Source organism: Bubalus bubalis, chromosome 7, assembly GCF_019923935.1.
Source record: "Bubalus bubalis isolate 160015118507 breed Murrah chromosome 7, NDDB_SH_1, whole genome shotgun sequence".
Taxonomy (NCBI): domain Eukaryota; kingdom Metazoa; phylum Chordata; class Mammalia; order Artiodactyla; family Bovidae; genus Bubalus; species Bubalus bubalis.
In genome coordinates this window covers 60,148,959-60,170,089 of record NC_059163.1, presented here as the reverse complement: position 1 = coordinate 60,170,089, position 21,131 = coordinate 60,148,959, and the positions used below count along the sequence as shown (strand labels likewise).

Sequence of the window (21,131 nt, the reverse complement as noted above, 5' to 3'; positions counted from 1 at the left end):
AGATCTTCACAACCCAGATAATCACGATGGTGTGATCACTCACCTAGAGCCAGACATCCTGGAATGTGAAGTCAAGTGGGCTTTAGACAACATCACTACGAACAAAGCTAGTGGAGGTGATGGAATTCCAGTTGAGCTATTTCAAATCCTGAAAGATGATGCTGTGCAAGTGCTGCACTCAATATCCAAGCATATTTGGAAAACTCAGCAGTGGCCACAGGACTGGAAAAGGTCAGTTTTCATTCCAATCCCAAAGAAAGGCAATGCCAAAGAATGCTCAAACTACCACACAATTGTACTCATCTCACACGCTAGTAAAGTAATGCTCAAAATTCTCCAAGCCAGGCTTCAGCAATACGTGAACCGTAAGCTTCCAGATGTTCAAGCTGGTTTTAGAAAAGGCAGAGGAACCAGAGAGTAAATTGCCAACATCTGCTGGATCACCGAAAAAGCAAGAGAGTTCCAGAAAAACATCTATTTCTGCTTTCTTGACTATGCCAAAGCCTTTGACTGTGTGGATCACAATAAACTGTGGAAAATTCTGAAAGAGATGGGAATACCAGAGCACCTGACCTGCCTCTTGAGAAACCTATATGCACATCAGGAAGCAACAGTTAGAACTGGACATGGAACAACAGACTGGTTCCAAATAGGAAAAGGAGTACGTCAAGGCTGTATATTGTCACCCTGCTTATTTAACTTGTACGCAGAGTACATCATGAGAAACACTGGGCTGGAAGAAGCACAAGCTGGAATCAAGATTGCCGGGAGAAATATCAATAACCTCAGATATGCAGATGACACCACCCTTATGGCAGAAAGTGAAGAAAACTTTAAGAGCCTCTTGATGAAAATAAAGGAGGATAGTGAAGAAGTTGGCTTAACGCTCAACATTCAGAAAACTAAGATCATTGGCATCTGGTCCCATCACTTCATGGGAAATAGATGGGGAAACAGTGGAAACAGTGTCAGACTTTATTTTGGGGGGCTCCAAAATCACTGCAGATGGTGATTGCAGCCATGAAATTAAAAGACGCTTACTCCTTGGAAGGAAAGTTATGACCAACCTAGATAGCATATTGAAAAGCAGAGACATTATTTTGCCAACAAAGGTCCGTCTAGTCAAGGCTATGGTTTTTCCTGTGGCCATGTATGGATGTGAGAGTTGGACTGTGAAGAAAGCTGAGCGCCGAAGAATTGATGCTTTTGAACTGTGGTGTTGGAGAAGGCTCTTGAGAGTCCCTTGGACTTCAAGGAGATCCAACCAGTCTATTCTGAAGGAGATCAGCCCTGGGATTTCTTTGGAAGGAATGATGCTACAGCTGAAACTCCAGTACTTTGGCCACCTCATGCGAAGTGTTGACTCATTGGAAAAGACTCTGATGCTGGGAGGGATTGGGGACAGGAGGAGAAGGGGACGACAGAGGATGAGATGGCTGGATGGCATCACTGACTTGATGTACGTGAGTTTGAGTGAACTCCGGGAGTTGGTGATGGACAGGGAGGCCTGGTGTGCTGCAGTTCATGGGGTCGCAAAGAGTCGGATACGACTAAGTGACTGAACTGAACTGACAACTAAGCTGAACTTGATTTCTTAAGCAATGTTTTTGAGGGTCAAATAATTTAAAGTATTGCTACAAGTATTTTATTGTTTAATAGACCTACATTCCTCCTTATTTTATGTTTGGATGTTAAGGGAAATAAAGAAAGATGGCCCAATCTAACAAACCAACATTCCTTTTAAAAGGCTGAGCCTGGACATCATCTGAATTTAAAAAATGAAGGTTTTAAAAATAATTAACCTTCAAAAAACATGTTGTGATTAATAAGCTTTCATTAGAATAAAGACCAAATATGTTTGTCCTCTAAAATTCATTTTATATGTAAGTGAAACAGCCATAAAGCCTATACAATTACTAAATTCTGGGCTGTCATATCTAAGCTAGCCACTTTTATATATGTATATATTTGCATTTCTATCAAGTCCTTATGAGGTAAATGAACAGAGCAAATGTTGTGTTTTAGGGAAAATACAAATCACAGGAACCTATAAAGTGGAGCAAAAGATACTTTAAAAAGGTGAAGTTTTTTGACCTAAAATTTATTTCTAATTATGCACTATTATACATTGTGTAGGTGGCAGGAAAAAACAGCTTAACCATCTTTGTGTGGTGTGTATTCATTTCCTTTTTTAAAATCTTGAATCAAACAGTTGGTTATTTGACACTTGCAAAGTAGATTATTGTATTTTTTTTTTTGCTTTAGTACATTTAAATGTAATATTGGTCCTAAAGTAGCAAGGATTATAAGCAATAACTTTGTGACTGACCTTGTTTTTATGTGATCACAATCTAAAACCAGACGTTTCCAGGTTCATTATTTGATCTGTGCCTCCTCATCACTGATGGCCTTATAACCTTCCAAAATGACTCCCAGCAAGTACCATGACCAAGGACCAAACTGTTCTTTATATACTTTATATATTCTGTATGATTCTTTTATTTTTAAAGCAAATGATTACCTATTATTTTTAAATGGTTATTAGCAGTTTCATAACAATGAAAAATTACAGTTTTATTGTCAATCATGTTTCTAATGTGAAGGAAAGAATATCTGTATATCCTCATAATAACATAGTTTGTCCCCTACCAGCACTCTTAAACGTACAATATTCCATATATTCTATCAGCTGCTTCATTGAAGAAGCAGTATTTATTTTTGTTTGATAATGTTTTCTAGTCTTAAACTGTACTCTGGAAAAAAGAAATTTTAGATCTGAGCACATAAATGGTACTCCATCCCAGAGCTTGTCTCTGGAAATGCGATGGTAATTTAAGATCTAGTCCTGCTTAACAGAGCTCAGGGTCTAATTGGAGGGCTAATAAGCAACCATTGAGTACAGTATTACACAGTATTTACAGTATTCTATGACTGAGTTATTTGCAAAGTACTCAGAGTTGAGAATTGTGAGAAAGGAGTTCATTCTGCCCAAAGGAGGCTTCACCTTCAGGAGCAAGTAGCAGCTGAAGATGGAGAAGGAAGTCTTCCAGGCAGAGCACAGCAAGAGCAGAAGTGTGGAGGTGCCAGGGTTGTGTGTGGTTGGGGTGGGGGTGGGGGGTGGTGTTAAAACAGAACCCAGATGTAAATTTCAGTACCTGCCCCGCTTCTCCCCATGAGCAGCAAGTGGGTGATTCAGTTGGACCTAGAGGAGATCCTCCTCTATTTCCAAGTATCTCCTGACTTTTTATTGTTATTATGAGATGCAGGGTAGCAATGTGCGGTGCATGAAACTTGCAACATAAGGCCCCTGCATTCTAGTCTTGGTCCACTGGGAACCAGCTCTGTGACCTTGGTCAGGTCACTTAGCCTCCCAAAGTCTCCATTTTCTTATTTTTTACGACTTGTTATTTTTTTTTTTTAGGGCAGTTCTAGGTTCAGAGAAAAAATTGAGAGGAAGATACAGAGATGTCTCATACCCACCTTGCCCTGACGCATGCCAGCCTCCCCCATTCTCAACACCCCCCGCCAGAGTGGTACATTTGTTACGATCGATGAACCTAAATTAATGCATCATTATCATCTGAACTGTGGAAACAAGAAAAAGATCAGTGAAGGAGTGAGGAATAGTAGGCAGAGCACAGAGGATTTTTATGGCAGTAAAAAAATTTTTCTGTATTGATACTCTCATAGTGAATACATGTCATTATATATACATTTGTCCTAATCCATAGAATATACATAACCAAAAGTGAATACTAATGTAAACTATGGACTTGGGGTGATAATTTTGTCATTTTTAAAATAAAGAGATTTTACTAAATGGTCTCTGAGGTCATTTCATGCTGCAGGTCTTTATATAAAAATCCATTAAGGGCACCATCAGCAATAATAAATCATCAGCAGTTCTCTTTGGCAGAATGCTTAACTAGCCGTCTTAAAAGACCTAACATCTGAGATGGAGGAAAACATTTTGTACCACAGAGACAGGCAGCCTTAGGTTCCTATCCCACCTATCCTTATAGCCTGGAGGGAGGGTAGGGGTGCTGACATCGGGTATGAGAAAGGTAGGACTGGGTGGCATGCAGATGTCAGGAAACACCTGCATGCTCTGCAGGGGTGGAAGGCAGAAATGGTGGCTGAGCGCTGTGTAGCAGCCCCCTCTGCCTTCTAGCTGAGCCTGCTTGGGGAAGACAGTACAATTTGATGTAGGGATGGCCGTCCGTCTTCTCTTGGTGCCTGGAAAGAACAAATCTCAAGTGAAGAACGAAAGTCTTACTTGTAGGAGGAAATGCAGGCCAACTGTTTTGGTTTTTTCTTCGTGGTGTTTCTGAAATCAAGAGATCTTTATTCTTCTCTCCCATAAGAACATTGTCATTACCTCTCATTAATTTGTCCCATTGATTTCATTCTATCATCATGCTATTAAAGGAAAGTATTACTATTTCTTGACACTGGAAACATGGTTTTAAAAAGAAATACTTAAGTAATGAAGCAAATGCATGTGTGCTACTTTAAAGAGATTTTGAGAGGATGGCATCTAAATTGTATTTATAATTTCTACTTCCTCAGAGCTATTTGTACATTCGTTATATGTTCACTGATTGAGTCATGCTTGAATTTTGCTATGAGCCAGGCACTTTTCCGGATAGTGATAATAAGCTTGCATTTGGGACCTCAAGTAGTCTAGCCAAGGAAATCCATATGGACACATGATTGCTGCATTGCAATAGTCATGGGATTGAATTATGGGCAGGCAGTTCTGTGATATCCCCTTTTGGCCTTGTCTTTCTCAAGAACATCAAATTCAAACTCCTAACATTTTTGTTCAAAATAATTTGACTCGGGGAGGCTGTTTGCATGCCATTTCCCTGCATCATCCCTCTGTCCTGTTCTTGCTACCAACACACTTTGTGTTGATAACTCAACTATTGAAAGCAAGATGTCACACTCTAGGCAGATGGGAAGCAAGAATTAAAATAATGCTCCTTCTAGTGACTTCCCCATGTAAGCTGCTGCTGCTGCTGGTGGTAAGTCGCTTCAGTCTTGTCCAATTCTGTGCGACCCCATGGACTGCAGCCTACCAGGCTCCTCCACCCATGGGATTTTCCAGGCAAGAGTACTAGAGTGGGTTGCCATTGCCTTCTCCGCCCCATGTAAGCACAGGGCAGTAACTACTCAGATTCACTGGGGGAGAAAGATAGCTGTCTGGAGAGATGAGGCCCTCCAACATGAGCACATGGTGACCAGGGTGGAGAGCAGTGTTGGGGAACCTAGTTCCTCTTGGCCTGGCTTACTTGTGTAGGTCCGTGAAATTAAAATTTTCGAAACACTAGCCACTTCCCATGTGTGTCCAATGAAAGCCACTTTTGGTGTTTGCTGCAAACCTGGTCCATAACGGACTCAGGCACCCAGAGTCAAGATGTGGCTCCAGGTCAAATAATCATTTGAAACCATCTCAAAGCAGCGTTGTGCAACTTCCAAAGGAAAGTTACGGTTGCAGTTTACAGAGATGACAAGACCTGATTGTGTCCTTCAAATACATTGTTTTGAACTATTTCACCTTGGCTATTTTACTTAAATCTCTAGGTGGCAAGAATGAAATGTAGCTCCATAGCTGATAAGTGTTCCTAAAACAAAAGTAAACTTTAGGTGGAGGCTTGAGCTAACTTGAGATAACTTGTTTGCTGGTCCAGCAGGCTTCCTTATTTTTTCCTTCTGAACCCCAAGTCGGTTCATTCCCTGAGGTGGAATCATCCATTCTCTGCCCTCGGAAAGTGCCTTTATGCTCAAAGCTGTAATTGTCCTAAGTGCAGGACTACAGACTTTTCTCCCAAGTTCCAATCCTATATTACCGCCTGCTCTCCTACTCAGATGCCCTCAAATTAGATCAGTGTAACCAACCCCGAATCTGTTTTTCCTCTTCAGTTAGTTCCTCAGATCCCCAGATTCAGTTAGTTCCTCCAGTCTAATCTGTACAACAGCCACCTCAAAATACCTGCCTGGAGTCTTTGGTGATTTTAACATGTGACTTGCCCCCTTTCCTTTTCAAACTTATGGAAAATTTCAAATGTGTACCAAGAATCATACAATGAGCCTCCCAATGCCCATCACCCAGCTGTATCTCCCTCTTGCCGTATCTCTCTACAGGACAATTCTGAAGCAGATCCCTTACCTATCTTTGTATCTGTAATTATTTCAGTATATATCTATAAAAGATAAGGACATACTGACTCACACATACACACACACACACATACCACCATATTACTTTCGTTACACTTTAAAATGTTTCCTACTTAACATCATCAATTACGTAGTCAATGTGCAAACCAGTCATTTGTCTCAAATGTGCTATTTAGTCTTTACTTGAAAAAAAAGTATGTTATTCACTCAATTGTGTCTGACTCCTTGCAACCCCATGGACTATAGTAGCCCACCAGTCTCCTCTGTCCGTGAGATTCTCCAGCCAAGAATACTGGAGAGGGTAGCCATTCCCTTCTCCAGGGGATCTTCCCGACCCAGGGGTTGAACCCATATCTCCAGCACCTCTTGCATTGCAGGCAGATTCTTTACCATCTGAGCCACCAGGAAAGCCTCTCTTTGTTGGAATCAGGGTTCAAATAGTATCCACTTACTTCATTTGGTTAACAGGTCTCTTAAAATATCTTTTAATATGTAAATTCTTCATCCTTTTTTTTTCTTTTTAAATCTATTCCAAACTGAATGATTTGTCCTATAGGGTTTCCCACATTGTGAATTTTACTAACTGCCTCCTCATTGTGTGTTTAACATGTTCCTTTGTGCCCTACAGGTCATGTAAGGTGGTATGGAAGATGGAGGAGCTTGATCTGATTCAGGTTTGATTTTGGGGGAACGTGGGGACAAGGGTAACTGAGGTGAATGCACAGCTTGTGCTGCCTGCTGTGCTGTGAGCGACACAGTCCTTTGCCTCTGACTCACCAGCCGCACATGTCTTCTGCTTGTATCCATGAATCAGTGACAGGCTAACTCATTAGCTTGCAAACAGATAAATTCTCAGACTCTTCACAGTTCATAACAATAAGAAGAGGGAAGTTATACTACCAAATATTAGGATTTATTATAAAGATACAGTAATAAATTTGGCAGAGAGATGAACAGATAAACCAACAGAAGGAAATAGCAAATAATCACATGTATGTAGCAGAAATTGGTATATGACCAACATGGCATCATAAGTCTATCTGTAAAGGAAAAATATTGAATTAAAAACTCTGGAACAATTAACTATCCAGATGAAAAACTAAAATTAGATCCCTACCTCAAACCATATCCAAAGCCATATGGAAAATTAACTTGTAGTTGGATTCAAGATCTAAATGTGAACACTTAAAAATTCTGAGAAGAAATGCACAACATTGTAAATCAACTATACTTCAATTAAATAACTTTTTAAAAACTACCTGTTGCAGGCTGAAAAAAATTTTAGAAGAAATTAATTGTAGGAGATTGTCTCTATGATATCATGGTAGAGAAGGATTTCTTAAAGGAGGAGTTAAAAACCCAAACCATAAAGCAAAAGAGTCAACCACATTTGTATAATAAAAGCCATTATAAATAGAATTAAAAGACAACCCACAGTTTGGGAGAAGATATTTGGAATTCTAACAAAATTGGTGATGAGTTTTTATGTTACTTTTATTAACTTTGAATTCCACACAACTTGTGAGCGTAAATCCATTTCATACACTCATGTGACACAGATTTTGAATTTTGATCAAGAACCCACTCTCCTCACCTGTGATCCCCAGCCCATCTCCCATCTCCACCCAGTGTCTCAAGCAAACTACACGTTTCTCTGATTCTGGATCAGAGAGTACATTTTTTTCTGGTTTCCTTTTCACAGAGGCACAGTCCTTTACAGATGTCTTGGGCACTGGGATTAAGATAGGATACCATGAATAAGAACAAGAAACTAGAAAAAAGGACCCAATAAAACTACTAGAGGAGAAAAAGTAAAAAACAAAATAAGTGGGTCAGTTCCAACTCTCTGCCTCCTACCAGTCCAGGGCCACATTTCCAAGCACCTGTGGGTGGTGTGTGTGCGTGTGTGCGTGTGTGTGTGTGTGTGTGTGTGATATGTTATACCCTAGCCCTCGAGACCCACACCTGGTCTCATACCTCCCTCGGGCCATAGGTCCCCAGTGGTTGCTTTCTGGTTTTCTCAGTTTATGAAGGACAATTTTTTTTAACATGTAGGAAATATATTTTATTTAGAATTCAACTATACATTTAAACGCATTTTGTTCCATTTTATCTAGCACTAATGTCTATTTGAGTTGTGAGCCTCCTGCACACTTGCTCACTCCACATGCTGGCCCAGCCCTGGCTGGGCTTTCCTGCGCACCCCACTACCACCCAGCAAAACCTCATTAAAGGGGAACAGGGCCCAATGGAATTTTGAAAGACTTTTAAGTTGTAAAATTTTAACTTGAAAAATGTTACTGGCTTTGAAGACACTTTCCAGTCCTTGCTGGAAAAACTTTGACCATTTAAAAGGGAAAAACGTTTCCGACTTTTTCTTTATAGCAATCATTACACTGCTTCTGAAGCAGCATAAATGCTGAATTCCTGGAGTCTGAATTTCCAAAAAGATTAGGGTTACTTGAAATAGCCTATTAGGTTAGTATCCTGTTCTCCCTACAGAGAGATGAAAGAGGAAAGAAAACTGATAAGTCAAGACAGGAAGATAAAGCAGAGAAATTGGAACACTGAAATATAACAATATGGCCACTCTGCTACACACCAGATTCTAAGTACTTGACTTTTGAGCTATGTGCTGCTCAGTTGCATCTGACTCTTTGCGACCCCATGGACTATAACCTGCCAGGCTCCTCTGTCCGTGGAATTTTCCAGGCAAGAATACTGGAACAGGTTGCCATTTCCTACTCCAGAGGATCTTCCCAACCCAGGAATCAAACCCTTGCGTTTCCCACACTGCACCAACTGGAAAGCCCTTTACTAACTCGAATTCTGTTGACAACATTGTAAGGTAAGTACAGTTATTTTTATTCTCACCTCATAGGTGGAAACACTGAGAACCAAAATAAGTCAGTTAAGTAATTTGTCTAAGTTTACAAAGCTAGGCGGTGATCCATGGCTGCCTGAGGCTGATCAATGTGACAAGAATGGGGTCTTTCTTCAGAAGAACATTCAAACCTAAAGAAACTTCTGTGGTTATGGAATGTTAAAGGGTAATTTAACATGTATTTGTGGAGTCTTGTCACTGGTTATAGGAAGAAATGAATTGTGAAACAGTAGGCATTGAGGTCCACGTGTGATCTTGTAGCATGCCAAGTACAAATGAATTTTTGAAGCCCAGGATGGGTAACATGACACTAAAAAAATACAACTCGAAAGAATCTGGACACTAAGAATAGTTGTAGATGTTATCTTAACACACAGTGCATTAATCTTGGAGAACTTGCGGAATATGGAAAATTGCCAGGAAATATAAATTTGGAAAATACATTACCCCCTGCATTAGTTAGCTTTTGCTTCATATGAAACCACCTCAAAAATGAGTGACTTAAGGCAACAGCCATTGAATTAGCCTGTCTGGCCTCCTTCTTCAGTCTCTCCCTGCCCTTGCATTTTGGGAACCAACATTGCTCAATCAATGCCCTTCAGTTTCCTTTGTCTTCTCATCTCTATTAAAATTGTGTTCTCAAAGATGAGGGCCTTCTAACTTCCCCATTTCCCCACATTCTCTTTGACTTCCCAAGAGCTCTTAACCTGAGATTAAAGTTTCTCCAGTGATTCTGTGCGTAGAATGCAGAGAATCAGTGAACTTGGACAGAAAACAAGAAACATTTGTAAAATTACTTCCAGAAGCTCTGACCAAGATTTAGGTTTTCTTCTAATTATAAATGAAGGCAATATTGTCATCAGTGCCACAACAGTGTCCTCAGGCCCTGCGACTTCGTCATCAACAGAAATCACCTATGTGTTACATTTCCGCTGCCACAGGTATCTCAGGCTATCATTCATACTCATCACTACAAAATCATCATAGTTATTAGACCCTATTCAACCCGTGGTCAGATTTTGTTATTCAGTATGCTAATAATGCGGAGAAGGCAATGGCAGCCCACTCCAGTACTCTTGCCTGGAAAATCCCATGGACAGAGGAGCCTAGTAGGCTGCAGTCCATGGGGTCGCAAAGAGTCAGACACGACTGAGCGACTTCACTTTCACTTTTCACTTTCATGCATTGGAGAAGGAGATGGCAACCCACTCCAGTGTTCTTGCCTGGAGAATCCCAGGGACAGGGGAGCCTGGTGGGCTGCCATCTCCAGGGTCGCACAGAATCAGACACGACTGAAGCGACTTAGTAGTAGTATGCTAATAATGAAGCACATATAAACCCCTTACCCCATATATGGTTTGCAAATGTTTCCCCATTCCTTAGGGGGAATTTTCGTTGTGTAGATTGTTTCCTTTGAGGGAATTTTTAGTTTGACATAGTAATTCTTACATTTTTAAATGATTGGGAAAAAATGTTTTAAGAATAATAGTTCCTGATATGTAAAAATTCATGAAATTCCAATGGCAGTGCCCTTACTCACTAGAATACAACTATATTCATTTGCTTACATGTTGTTATAGCTACTTTGGCACTACAATGACAAAGTTGAAAGTTGGGACAGAGAAAGAATAACCTGCAAAGGCTAAATTATTTACTAAATGGGCTTTCAAGAAAGTTTGTTGACCATTAATTAGAACAGCATAAGGGTCCCGATGCTGGGAGGGATTGGGGGGCAGGAGGAGAAGGGGACAACAGAGGATGAGATGGCTGGATGGCATCACCAACTCCATGGACATGAGTTTGAGTGAACTCCAGGAGTTGGTGACGGACAGGGAGGCCTGGCGTGCTGTGATTCATGGGGTTGCAAAGAGTCGGACACGGCTGAGCAACTGAACTGAACTGAACTGAACTGAGGGGTCTTGAAGACCGGGATGACATCTCATATTTGCTTATATCACTTCAGTGCCTAGTCCAAGTCCAGAGAAAGAATCACTAATGAACAAATCTCTCTGCTGGTTGATTCTTCTAAGCCTTTTGTGGTACATACCTGCCAATCTTGGCATCTTGGTAAATTCTAATTCCCTCTTAGTTTTTTCTCTAAGCTTCAATTTTAAGGACTCAAGTTCCTTTCATTTGAATAACAGGAGAACTTCATCTTACATTTTATATTTAGCAACAGGAAAACAAGAAGAGGGCTGAATGTCTCTAGTTCAGCTCTACTGTTAGAGGAAATTACTAAGTAATGAAGCAAGCTCCCACTATAATGTTGTTGCACAATAGGAATTACTAGGCAAGAGAAAAAACAAGTGGTCAAAAGGAGTCTACCCTGCATCACATTTCTTCAGTATGCACTGATAAGGGGAAACCTTGACTCAGTTCAGTGGACATTCCCCCAAGCTAAAGGGAAGGGGTCAGAAGAAGAAGCAGAAGAAGAAGACCAGCAGAAGCTCAGTCCTCCCGCAGAACATCTTTCATCAAGGAAGGTTATTCTGAAAGCCAGGGAAATAACCAGGCTCTCCTTATATCTTCTTAAACCACACAACTCTTGTACTCTACTGCCCTCAAAAACAGTCATTTAAAAGCCAGTAAAATTGTATGGGGTTTTCCCCAGTGGCTCAGTGGTAAAGAACCCGCCTGCAATACAGAAGACTCAGGTTCAATCCCTGGGTTAGGAAGATCCCCTGCAGAAGGAAATGGCAACCCATTCCAGTATTCTTGTCTGGGAAATCCCATGGACAGAGGAGCTTGATAGGCTACTCTGCCAGGGTGGCAAAGAGTCAGACATGACTTAGTGACTGAACAATGACAACAATATGGTACAGGGAAGAAAATTAGACTTGGAGGTAGAACAGCTAGGTTAAAATTCCAATTTTTCCCCCACAGCATTCTGCCTTAGGAAGATTCAAATGTTCTAAGTCTAAATCTCTTCATGCATTATATATAATGAGGGAAAGGAGGGAAATAACATTTCCCTGGTGGCTCAGACGATAAAGCGTCTGTCTACAATGAGGGAGACCTGGGTTCGATCCCTGGGTTGGGAAGATTCTCTGGAGAAGGAAATGGCAACCCACTCCAGTACTCTTGCCTAGAAAATCCCATGGACGGAGGAGCCTGGTGTCCATAAGGTCTCAAAGAGTCGGACATGACTGAGCGACTTCACTTTGAGGGCTACTGAGATTAATAAGATGTCAATTACAAAGCATTATGCACTTGCAAATAACATGCCAGGTGATGATGAGGGAAAGCATTTGGTGCAGTATGGAGCTGTAGGCTAAGCCAAGCAGGCTGATATGTCCTTTGTCTGGTCTTTCATTCACTCATTCACTCATATGTTCATTCATGCCTGCTAGATTTCAGAAATGCCTGCTGCTGCTGCTGCTAAGTCACGTCAGTCGTGTCCGACTCTGTGTGACCCCATAGACGGCAGCCCACCAGGCTCCCCCGTCCCTGGAATTCTCCAGGCAAGAATACTGGAGTGGGTTGCCATTCCAGAAATGCCTGGAGGGGGCTTAAATGCATGTAAGGCAAGAGAAAATTTAACACTAAGCAAATAAGAAAATGGGACTAAAGGAAGAGAAAGTAAGTGAAGCTGAATGAAATTAGGAGTAAGGTAGAAAACCAGCGCTTCTAAGACTGAATTTTCTGAACCAGGAAAATTCTCCCGCAGACTGGGAACTGACAAAGCATGCTATCATTTTCTTTTAGCAGGTAAAGACATCAAAAAACAAAACTAAAACAAGCAAACAAAAGCTCCTACCATTGATGCTCACCATCATTTCATTAAAGAAAGACTTTCTTTTGTTAATACCTACAAAGTAGGAAGAATGTGACCACAGGACAGCCCAGTTGAGTCTTATGAAATTATACACTGTTATTCCTATTTTGTCGTGAATGGATGAAAATTGGCACAAGCTGGCAAGGGCTTAGAATGGGTACTTGTGACTTGATACAAAATAACCTGGATACCTGCCAAGCAATGAACCCCTTGAGCCCATTAGTCAGGGATGAAGATAAAACTAGTCACTCAAAGAAAGAACAGTTATTCCCGGCAGAGTCTTGAGAGAAAATGCTTCCTGGTTTCTCCTTGAAAGGACATCACGTGAGGCACTGAATAATATCTCAGGGACTTGCCTAATGATCTAGCGGTTAAGACTCCACATTCCCAATGCAGGGGGCTCAGGTCTGAATCCTGGGCGGGGAACTAAACCCCACATACCACAACTAAGACCTGGTGCAGCCAAATAAGTAAAAATAAATACTTACTTTTTAAAAAACCAATATCTCAGACTGAAAAAGGCATTTTTATAAAATGTATCCCTCTAATATGGGCAAATGGGGTCATGCCAAAATACAACTGAATAAAAGAAATTTTTCTGGATATAGTCCAGGTAACTACTCTTCATTTGGGTTGATCTGAGATAGGAACTGATTTTAGGGGATACAGATTTTAGAGGGCCAATGGACTGTGTATCTTTCAGAAAGTTTTCCAAAATGATCTTCTTAACTAAATTTTTGACGAACACCGAATGTGGATGAATTCTGTTGTTCCAAGTCGTTGCGATCCTTGTGCCGTATATCTGGAAATCCAATCCTGTGTTGATGATTAAACAAGGAGTCACATGCTTTAACCATCAGCTCACTTTGGGGGAGGAAGGACATACCTCTTAGGACAGCTGACAAACTTGATGAGGGCACAAGGGATAAACAGAGGGAAACTTAAAAAGTTTCTAACCTAAGGAAGTATTACATAGCTATGCAAGAGCTCACAAATGTCATGTGTTACAAGCTATTTTCATCCATTCTGCACATATTTATTGAATTCCCATTATGTTGCTGAGCTCTGTTCTATGCACTGGAGATACAGCTATGAACAAAACAGGAAAAATTTTCTGCCCACATAGTGGGGGAGCCAGGTGGAAACAGATGACAAATAAGAAATACAAGTGACTAACACAGTATATTAGAGGGTGATAAATGCTCTGAAGAAATATAAAATAGGATAAGAAGTGTGTGTGTTTCTATTTTCAAAAGGTTGGTCAGAGAAGGCCTCATGGAGAAGGTGGTATTTAGTTTTTAAGAAAACTTAAACAACTATTTATTTATTTTATTTGGCTGCATTGGGTCTTCGTTGCAGCACATGGGATCTGTTTATGTTGTTTTGGTGAACAGTTGCCTCTGGGCTCGTGGGATCTTAGTTGCCCAACTAAAGACGGAACTCGCAGCCCCTGCATTGGAAGGTGGATTCTTAACTACTGGACCATGAAGGAAGTCCCAAGTAGGTAGTATTTAAGCAAAGGTGAAAGAAGGTGCATTAAGTAGGGGGGCAACGTGAACATTTAAGGGAAAAGCATGACCAGCAGAGGGAATAGTGAGTGCAGAGGCTTGGTGGCAGGACTGTCCCTGACAGGTTCAAGCAGCAGCAAGGCCAATATGGCTTGAGCAGAGTGAACCAAGACTGGTAGCAGACCATAAAATCAGAGGTAGTGGTGTAGGGTTGGAGAGAGCGGAGGATTCCATAAGGCTCCCTAAACCACTATAAGGACTTTGGCTTTTACTCTGGGAGTTCTGGGGAGCCGTGGGAGGATTCTAAGTAGAGCAGTAACATGGCTCAACTAATATTTTATCAGATTCACTTGGCTGCTATACTGAGAATACACTGTAGGGTGGCAAGGGCAGCAACAAGGAGACCAGTTAGCTGGCTGCTGCATTTTCTAGGTGAGATTACACATCAAGTACCAGCAAGGTCAGAATGGTATTTGGGATCAAATGAAGTGGGGAGTGGGGGTCTCACGGTGCTGGAAGTTCATTTATCTCACCAGTCTGGGTAACATCCCTGAGATCCATAACACTGATAATTTACAAAGAGATTCTCAGAGACTTAGACAAATGTAGACACAACGAAAGGTGACATGCTATGGAACACTTGCTCAGCTTTGTGCTTGATGGCCCAGGGCAGGTGGGAAGAGGGAAGCCCCAGGAAACACTGGATATAATCAGAGAGATTTGTGGGGTGGGGCAGCTGCTTGTGAAGAGCAATGATTTAACAAGTAGGAGCAGGAGCTGAAAAGGGAAGTAGAACCAGTGCCCAGAGTTCTAGCTGCTTTGTCTATAAAAGGAGACGAGGCTCTCCCGGCAGCCACGCTGGGGCTCTAGCACGTAGCACATGGGTTTATGCTGTCTCGTCCACTGCAAGCACGAGTTCTCAAGAATAGTAACATTTTTGTTTATAAATAGGTGAAATTTCAAAATCTACTTTGGTTATCTGTTCATTTCATTTACTTTTTTACTCCACTATGTTTTATTGATTCTCATGCCTTTGAGAAAGCAATTTCAAGGCCCTTATAGGCAAGCCAATGTAAGGTACTCTTTGATCTTGACTTCAGTCCATGGCTGTGTTTGTGAAGACTGTTTCTTATAATTAGTATGGATACTTGGGCATGACTTACGTCCTGTTTAGATGCTAACAGTCATGCATCAGCTTGGCAGGATTGGCAAGTTACCCAGCATTGGTGCTGATGCCACCTCGTCCCAGCTCCAGGCAGATCCTGCTTCACTATGGAGGAGCTGTTCCCACTGAGCTCAGACGCCTCAGAAACCTTTTCCACCAAGGGTTCTGGGGAGCCACCACTGATGAGTGGGAGCAAGTGTCCCCAGTGGACCACCTTGCTATCCCAGGTTCTGTCCAATATAATTTTAACTTCTTGCCTTTATACCAATTTTGGAAACAGACTCACTAATTAAAAACTCTTACCTTATTATGTATATTTGGAAGTTAGGTGAAAATATATCATAGCAATAATGAGTTTGGATTTCCAACTAATATAAACATTTAAACAAGTCACTAATAGATGTAATAATAAGGAGTATTAAAGTTCTCTTTTCTACATTAATACAAGGCTTTTCATTCTAGATTTATACATGGTTACTTTAACTTTTTTTTTTTTAATTATTAAAAACATTTTTTTTGGCCACACTAGATAGCATGTGTGGCTTCCCTGATAGCTCAGCTGGTAAAGAATCCGCCTACAAAGCAGGAGTCCCTGTTTCAATTCCTGGGTGGGGAAGATCCCCTGGAAAAGGCTAACCACTCCAGTTTTCTGGCCTGGAAAATTCCATGGACTGTATAGTCCATTGGGTCACAAAGAGTCGGACACAACTGAGTGACTTTCACATACAGGGTGTGGGATCTTGGTTCCCTGGATCAGGGATCAAATCCATGTTCCCTGCATTGGAAGCATGGAATCTTAACCACTGGACTGTCAGGCAAGTCCCATAGTTCCCTTAACTTTTTAAAAGTAAAGGGGCCTTTGTTTTCTTTTGGCCTCTGGGCCTCCCACTTGATTTAATGGTGCCAGTGGGTCACAGTTTTCTAGAGCTCTGAAGCCATCTGAAAGCTGATATCCATGTTTCTGGTCATTGGCAATGAACAACTAATTACTGTGCAAAGGACTAAATTAGGAAAGAATCTATAGAGGAAGTCCCTCCAAGATGATCCATAGCAGGATTTCAGGTGGAGAATCAGGGGTTCGAAGCAGAGTCACAACAGTGTTTGGTCCGTTCCCTACTTAGTTTTGTTATTGGTGACTCAAAGAACTACCAGCCTGGGCCCCAGAGAGCTCTCTGTTGTCATCACCGAGGCCCCGTGGCCCGGCCTCTCCCCTTACGGTGTACCAGTCCTGCTGGGAGTCTCATGTCTGTGTGACACGGGGAGGGAGCCGCTTCCCTCCTAGAGTGATGGCATTGCAGATGAGAACTGAGTGGTCCCTCCTACCCTTCTGCTATGCATGGGATGCACCCTCCCTGTTCAACAGTCTTTATCCTGCCATCCCAAGAACACCATTAGTCTCAAAGTCCCCTTTTTTATTTCTTCCATAGCTGCTAGAAATGAGTGCCAATGAGGTGGATGACAGGCTCTCCTCTACTTTCTGAGATAGTGCTTTATAGCAAAAAAAAAATTGAAAATCTTTACCACATTTCATAAAGGGAGTTCTTTCTCCAGGAAGCTAAAGATATTATAAAATCTCTCATGATTACCCCCAGGGCAGTAACTGACCCCAGGAGCTGGAAAAGTAATACAGAAAAGTACTGCTTCTCACAAGGTTATGATCCTTCCCTAACTCAGGTTATAGGGTCAGGGAAATGGTTATTTGCCACTAAGTTGTTAATCTCTGAGCTACAACTTGCTAGACCTAAGTAGCAAGGAGGAAAAGAATAATATGAGAGACAAGGGGCCTAGGCCTGCCTCTGTCCCCCACCCCTCCCACTTCCTACCCTTGTGGCCTGATTAGCACCCCATCTGGCTGTCTACATGTACTGAAGCTTGGCTGTACTCTGGGACTTCAGGTGTGGGTGGAGTGGGGGTAGAGGGAGTTAATGAGGAAAAGCAAAGGGAGTGAAGGGCAGGATAGAAGGAGTTCTGGCCAGGATGCTCTGTGTGCAGTGTCTAGTCTTGACCTGACCAAGGTAGTTAGGTAATAGTTTCAACCATCAGCTGACTGGTTATGTATGAAAGACAGTTTGGGGATGTCAATGAAATTGGATGAGTGTGCCTGTCTTGACATCTAGCACTCTGGAGATAAGTGTGCTCAGCAGGCTGCTGCAGAGAGGGGATGAGAACTGTATGAGTAAGATGGAGACGAAGATAGGAAATAATTATGGTGTGATCCAAGACGTAACAGTATGGTTTAACTGGTGTGTGTGTGTATGTATGAGTGCTCAGTCAAGTCCAACTGTTTTTTTTTTTTTTTCAAGTCCAACTCTTTGCAGCCCCATGGACTGTAGCCCGCCAGACTCTGCTGGTATATCTGGTCTTATAATCTAATGAAGAACAATTTTCATAACCCAATACACATTCTAATCATTGTATACATCTGTATATATTCCTTATCTTTTAAAAAAAAAAGATTTGAGTCTAAGTACATAAACAATTTGCATTATAATAAAGAGCGAGCTGAGTGCTATAAGAGAGCTACACAGTGGCCAGAGGGAAAGTGTGTTACATGGGGCTTTAGCTCTAGATCCCAGAACTTACTAGCTCTGTGGCCCCAAGAGGCATTAACCTCTGGATTTAATCATCTCTGCCCTGAGGAGTTTTTGCAAGGATTAGAGACAATACATATAAAGTGGCTTCCATAATGCCCCCAATAGACTAGCCCCCTCAATGAATAAGAGTTACCAGTATGATGAGTTTTAAATCAAGCTGTGGATAAAAATTTGTATCTTACCCAAATATAACTCCCTTGTATGTGAGGATCCAGAGGAATGGGATCAGGGACCATAAGGTAGTCCTGATCAAAAAGACTCCTCCAAATGCCTCCTCAGCTCCTAGCAACTCACTGTTCCTGGAGGGAGAAGGCAGCAAGGAGGGAGGGGAGAACCTTGAACCTGTATTTGCATCCTGAGCCAGGGTAACAATAGCTGCTGCCACTACTTGAGGTCCACGCATGTGTCACTGTGCTAAGCACTTTACATACCCTTTCCCATTATATCCTCACAGTGCTCTTATAAAGTGTATATTGGTCCCATTTAACAGGTAAAAAGAATGGAGACCAGAGGTCCAGCAGCTTGCCTAAGCCAAACTGAGTTGGTGGAGCTGGAATGTGGGTTCACATCCAACCCTGCAGTTCAAATTCAGCCACTTCCCTAAAGTCAGCTTGCAGTTACACTAAGCAAAAAATCCTGAAAGATGTCTCCCCCTTCCGTTGCCGCCCAGCCCCCTCTCATCTGCCCCACGACCATCCTCCTCTTGTTCCTACCCTTCTCTCTCTGCTCAGTTCCCCACTTCCCTCAGATCGCTGTCCCAGCCGTGGGGCGTGAAATTTACCTGGTAAGACAGGGATTTAGGTTTGCCTGTTTCCTGAACCCTGCCATCTCCTAACCCTAGGAGCCTGCTTTCTCAAGACGTCTTACATCTCCCTGGTATCTCTCCTTACACTCTACAAGGCAGCTGAGAACTAACTTCCCCAAATCTGACTCGAGGGTGGGCTCACGGAGGGGTGTGTGTGTGTGAGAGAGAGCGCGCGAGACAGATAAAGGGTGTGTGAGAGAGAGGGTAGGCACACGGAGGTGTGGGGGGGCGCGGGGGGAGGGAGGGAGAGAGAGATAGTGGGTGTGTGTGAGTGCGCGCGCGCGCCTCTGGACCATCAGGAAGGGGAAAAGGCAGTCTAGCCCCTGCGTCATTCCGCAGTTGTTCGGAAATGGGTTTACGGGTGTTTAATAGGAAAAGACACTTAAGCTGTTCCCTGATTCCTTGATTCAGCCCCAGAGGATGCCTGTGCCTCAATTCACTCCCTGACTAGGACGGGAAGAAGGGGTAATGTCGGGAAGAGCCTCCAGGAGGCTTGGCCACCTTCCTGTGTTCTGTGCAGTTTTCACCCTGTCCATTTCGGAGAGAGGAGGCGGGGCTACCGCAGGGCAGTGAAGAGCGGGCTGGCAGTGCCACCTGCTGAGAGCCCCGCAGGCCCGGAGAGCGGCTGGCAGTGCCACCTGCTATAAATAGGCTGCTAAGCTCAGGGTTGGACCGCACATCCCTCCTCGAGGGCTTTAATCAGGCGCGGGGTTCCGCGTCCCCGGAGCCCAGGGTATTCGTCTGGCCAAAACCCTGCTCTGGGGCTGGTGGGGCGGCGCCCCGACACCTCTCGGGGCTGAGGCTGGCTGCCCGGGAGCAGGTTGAGGATGGACCGCCCGGGAAGGGAGAGACAGGGAGGGGAGGGAGACGGCGGTGGACCGCACTGCAGCAGCTGTTGCCGGCGAGTGACTCGCCCGTCTCGGCCATGCCGCTCGAGCAGAGTCACACGGCGCTGTGGGGAGGGAGGGGGCATCGCGTCCCCCTCTTAGGTCCCTGGGGACCGAGTTGGGAGATCCCGGGTTCAGCCCTCCCCTCGCCTCCCCCGCGCTCGCCCTGCCGGGGAGGAGGAAACGCGAGCCGCGCGCAGACACCTCCTCCTCCTCCGCCGCTGCCGCCGCCGGCGTTCTTGCGCCTCGGTGCCTGTTGCTGCCGCCGCCGCCGCGGGACCCGCCGACTGGAGAAGAGGCGGGAGCCCTGCCAGTCCCCGCGGCTGGAAGAGAGCAGCCTGCCAGCCACGATGCGCACCCCGCCTGCCCAGGCCGTCCCCGGGCTACCCCCGAACACCTGCGCGCCCCGGCCGGGTTCCGGGCTCTGAGCGCGCCGCGGCACAGGTAGGCGCTTCCTGGGGCCTCGCCCACGACACCCCGCCGCCTCCTCCCGGGGCATCCCGGCCGTCCCCTACCTCCTGCAGGCCCCTGCGCTCCCGGGCCGGCGGAAAAGCTGGGATCGGGCACTCCAGGGGGCGTTCCTGCTGTCCTTGTCGCGCAGGGGGTGTCTCGGGAGAGGAAGTTGATTGCCACCTCGTTGTCCCCTAGTTGGACGAAAGCGAAACCTTCAAGTTCAGAGCGACCCGGGAGCTCCCGCAGGCACTCTCCCTTTGCCCCTCCCTCCACTCCTGCTCGCGGTCTTCGCATCTCCGTCCTCGCCCCTCCCGCCAAATATTTCTAGGGTTAGTGTGTTTGTAAGGCGACCAAACAGGGGGAGGGCGGTCAGAGTAACCCCAGGCCACCCTTTAAAAGTTCAGGGTACTTCGCAGTAGCAACTTGGCAGCTCCACCGGCGCGCGCAACATTTCTTTCTATGGGCACATCCTGTACCAGTCATTTTGAAACCCTGCTTAATTGTTTCTAGCAGCTTCCTGATCTGTCTGTTATTATGAGACCCCTCTAACTTCGCCACGAGTTGTTGTTGTGGGTTTAAGGTGTGTGTGTGTTTAAAAGAGATGTCATTTTCTTTGAAGTCCACCAAGAGGCGGCTTTACTTGTGGCTATTTCATTTAAAATAGATTATTCTCTGGAAGTTACTTTAAAAGGAAAAGAAATCGAAAGTGATGATTGTTCCTCCCACCAAACAGTTTGATTCTGAGTGCCCTGCATGAATTAATGGGTATTCATTCACTTCGTAGATCACTCATTCTTCCTTTTAGATAATTGGGTGATTTTACTTACTGATACTATATAATCAGGCTTTGAAAGAGCATTTTAAAATTACCTATTAA

General features: G+C 43.7%; 1 protein-coding gene and 1 long non-coding RNA gene across 3 annotated transcripts in view; one reads left to right on the top strand and one right to left on the bottom strand.

Annotated features, from left to right (window-relative positions):
• Positions 1–1,973: 1,973 nt before the first annotated feature.
• LOC112586215 lies at positions 1,974–20,515 on the bottom strand. Its single transcript, XR_006552283.2, has 2 exons — positions 20,317–20,515; positions 1,974–4,236 (listed from the first exon to the last, which is right to left on the bottom strand). It is a non-coding gene; the product is annotated as an uncharacterized LOC112586215 (long non-coding RNA).
• TBC1D1 (TBC1 domain family member 1) overlaps positions 20,091–21,131 on the top strand; it is a 224,205-nt gene continuing 223,164 nt past the window's right edge. The window contains exon 1 of one of the 2 annotated variants that reach the window (XM_006055896.4): positions 20,091–20,245. The gene's annotated coding sequence lies outside the window, so the exon portion shown is untranslated. The remainder of the gene's footprint in view (positions 20,246–21,131) is intronic. The other variant, XM_044945997.2, reaches the window with a different exon arrangement.